The sequence below is a fragment of the Heloderma suspectum genome, chromosome 6 (assembly GCF_057233095.1).
Source record: "Heloderma suspectum isolate Gila_16-S chromosome 6, 16-S_ref, whole genome shotgun sequence".
NCBI lineage: Eukaryota > Metazoa > Chordata > Lepidosauria > Squamata > Helodermatidae > Heloderma > Heloderma suspectum.
The window spans coordinates 77,750,735-77,754,887 of NC_139463.1; the positions used below are offsets into that span (position 1 = coordinate 77,750,735).

The following is a 4,153-nucleotide window of genomic DNA, read 5'->3' on the forward strand; positions in this document are numbered from 1 at the left end:
CTGAGGGTCTGGGCTTCTCCTGTTCTACTGACAGATCATGGACATTGCTGGTGCTGGGTGCTTGCTGGTCCTCAAACTCCTCGGAGGTAGGGATGTACGAAACTCCCCTTACCTGGCCCCACCAGGTTCCGCTGGGGGGGAGGTGCTCCGTAACTCCCCCTGGAATCCTCACCAGCCAGCTCCGCTCCACGGGGATTCTGCAGAGCCGCTGGCTGGCTCCGCCAGCAGCCGGACATCTGGCCGCTGGCTAGCAGGGACGCAAATGGCGGCAGCTGTAGCCGCTGCCGTTTGAGTCCCTGTAGTCAGCCGTGATAGGCTATGTAAAGACTTACGTAGCCTATCACATGTGGCTTAAAAAAACAAAAACAAAATGCATGTATGCAAATGGCAGCGGCTACGGCTGCCACCATTTGTGTTCCTTATTTTTGGCCGTCTTAGTCTACGTAAATATTTACCTAGACTAAGACAGAGAAAATAAGGGGGAACGCAAATACGCTATTTGCATTCCCCTTATTTTCGCTGTCTTAGTCTACGGAAATATTTACGTAGACTAAGATGGCCAAAAATAAAGAACGCAAATGGTGGCGGCCATAGCCACTGCCATTTGCATAGGCGTTTTTTTTTTTAAAGACAGACGTGATAGGATACGTAAGTCTTTACGTAGCCTATCACATCTTGTAAAAAAAACCAAAAAACCGACAAGACTGCAAATGGCGGTGGTGGCAGCCAGTCAGAAGACCAGCCGCTGCCGCCGCCGGAGCCGCCGCCGGGGCCGCCGCCGGAGCCGCCGCCGGAGCCGCCGCCGGAGCCGCTGCCGGCCGGAAGACATGCCCCAGGTAAGTCTCATCCCGGGGGGGATCCGCGGGGGGGGGCGGGGGGGTGGCAGGCTGTTCTGCCACAGATTTCAGTGGGCCGAATGTACTGGCATTTGGCCTCACCGAGATCCGTGGCGGAATTCTCTACCATCCCTACTTGGAGGAGTCTTCGAGTGGGGGCATAAAAATGGGATTTGAACACATGATTTTTCTGAAGTTCCTATAGCAAAGATACTTCTACAGTTGGTTCATTCCAATCATTTTTGAAGAAGTAAGAAATCATGTCTTCTTTATTAATATGTCTGTATCTAACAGTTCCACATTTGTATTTGGTAAGTGGTGGAAAATTCAAGTCCAACTATTTTTGAAGGCGAGAACATTAGTGGGCTCGGGATTGTAATAATTCACTAATATGGAACTGTTATAGAATGAGCTAGCCTTTCCACACCAATTTCAATTCAGAATTCCAAAGTTCCCCCAGTGTATCGACATAGGAACCTCTTTAGCTCTAGAAATGGCTGCTTAACAGACTGAGTCCTGGCAGCTTCTGTGTTTCTGGTTATCCCGTTCTGCATTCTCTCTTGCAGCCTGCATTGATAGCCAGAGCTAAGGCTGCATAACCTTTCCAATCTGTAGGCCAGGAGGCAGGAGCAGCCTGCCAGCCTGGAACTCTAACCCTCTGGTGTAGTGGAATGAGAGTTAGACTTACAATGGTGAAACCTGGATTCAAAACCCCTACCCAGGCACAAAGTAACCATTGGCTCGTCACTACCATGCCAACCTAGTAGGTCTATGGCAGAGGTGAAATTCAGACTTGGGATTTCCGCAGACGATACCACCCTAATGGCAGAAAGTGAAGAGGACCTAAAGAGCCTCTTGTTGAGGGGGAAAGAGGAGAGTGCAAAAGCTGGTTTGAAACTCAACATTAAAAAAATGAAGATCATGGCATCTGGCCCCATCACTTCCTGGCATATAGAAGGGGAAGAAATGGAAGCAGTGACAGATTTTATTTTCTTGGGCTCCAAGATCACCGCAGACAGTGACTGTATCCACGAAATTAAAAGACGCTTGCTCCTTGGGAGGAAAGCTATGGCAAACCTAGACAGCACAGTAAGAAGCAGAGACATCACCTTGCCAACAAAGGTTTGTATAATCAAAGCTGTGGTTTCCCCAGTAGTAATGCATGGCTGTGAGAGCTGGACTATAAGGAAGGCTGAGCGCCAAAGAATTGATGCTTTCAAACTGTGGTGCTGGAGAAGACTCTTACGAGACCCCTGGACTGCAAGGAGGTCAAATCAGTCCATCCTAAAGGAAATCAACCCTGAGTGCTCATTGGAAGGACAGATACTGAAGCTGAAGCTCAAATATTTTGGCCACCTAATGCGAAGAGAAAACTCTCTGGAAAAGACCCTGATGTGGGAAAGTTTGAAGGCAAAAGGAGAAGGGGACAGCAGAGGATGAGATGGCTAGATAGCACCACCAATGCAATGAATATGAACTTGAGCACACTCTGGGAGAGAGCAGAGGACAGGAAGGCCTGGCGTGCTATGGTCCATGCGGTCACGAAGAGTTGGACGAGACTTAATGACTGAACAACAACAACAACAAGTGTCCCAGGGACCATAGGATTGTTCAGATCCCCCTTCCAAGGTCAGAGACAGTGCTCTGACCTTGGAAGGGGGAGTCAGAGATCTGACCTTCCTCCCCTCTCCTCTCATTGCCAGTGAGGAAAGAACCATGCTGGCTGCCCTCCAAGGTTGGAAAAGCAATCTGATGAAAGGGGGCGTTTTGGTGGGCAGGGAGGGGAGGAGACTGGAGAGGCCAGGATACAGAGATGTCAAGCACAATGGGCCATGTGGGCTATATGCCACTCAAGCCTGTCTGGCATAATCCTATTACAAAACACATCTCGACTGGCACAATAAATTTGTAATGTCCCTTAGTCTCAAATTCCATAGGAAGATATTAGGAAAAAAAGCTCAGTGGTTTGATAACTCACCCAACCCAATATTCACAATATGCTCAGAAGGTAATGTATTAGACTTGGTTGATGCCTCTATATTAAATCCAACATCCTTCTGATTATATTCTAGGATTGGTGTGACTTGTCCTGGATTAAATCAGTGTGGCACACAGAGAAAGGCAACCAGACAACCATCACAGAGTTCATCCTCGTGGGTTTTGGGAATATCCCAGAGTTGCAGCCTCTTCTTTTCTTGATCTTCCTAATGATTTATATTGTGACACTAATGGGGAACTTCCTCATCATTTTGCTAGTTGTGGCTGATCACCATCTTCACACCCCCATATACTTCTTCCTGGCAAACCTGTCCTGCTTGGAGACTTGCTATAGCTCGGTCATCTTCCCCAAAATGTTGGCCAATTTGTTTAGTGGAGAGAGGTCCATTTCTGTTAGTGGATGCATAACTCAGTTTTATTTCTTTGGCTCTTGTGCTGGTATAGAAACATATCTCCTGGGTGAAGTGTCCTATGATCGCTATCTGGCAATGTGTAGACCTTTGAACTATGTCTGTATTATGCAAAGAAAACAGTGTTTTCAACTCCTGGCTGGGGCATGGATAAATGTTTTCATAGGCAATTCCATATTGGCATTTGGCTCAGTTATACTTCTGTGGTCCCAGTGTTATAGATCATTACTTTTGTGACTTGATCCTGATGGAGAAACTCTCCTGCAGTGATACAAATTTGATTAAACTTGTTACCCTTCTCTTGGCCTTCATTTACTCTGTCATCCCATTTCTACTGACACTCACGTCCTATGTTTTCATCATCACCACCATTCTAAAGATTCCTTCTGCTGTTGGGAGGCAGAAAACCTTTTTGACTTGCTCCTCTCATCTCACAGTGGTTTGCATTTTTTTATGGTTCGCTAATCATTGTCTACATGTTGCCAGATACCCCCACTCTGAGAGACCTCAATAAAGTCTTCCCACTCTTCTACATCATCCTGAACCCCTTAATCAATTCTCTCATCTACAGTTTACTCAACTTGTTTGAGGAACAAAGGAGTTCACAGAGCCCTAAGATCAGTAAGTGGTAGGTTGGTAGGTCATGCAAGGATTCAGCTGAACTCCTCTCATTCCTTTAAGTTTTAAATAAAGATTACCAAGCATGCTCTAGACCACAGAGTAGTGCCCACTGTGTGGCAATGCAGGCAACAAAAAGGGCTTTTTTTTGGTGCCTCCATATTGCATCCTTGAGGGGCCATCCAGGGAAGCTCTTTTGGGTATTTCCTGAATGAGTGGAGCCCTGGAGCCCTCAAGAACCCACTGTGATGTTTTTGCCTCACACTTTGTGGGCAACATTTTTCATCTTCA

The 4,153-nt window shown here is 46.9% G+C and overlaps 1 pseudogene; it reads left to right on the forward strand.

Annotated features, from left to right (window-relative positions):
* The first annotated feature begins 827 nt into the window (after window positions 1-827).
* Window positions 828-3,931, forward strand: LOC146341296 (olfactory receptor 11A1-like; annotated as a pseudogene).
* Window positions 3,932-4,153: the final 222 nt, after the last annotated feature.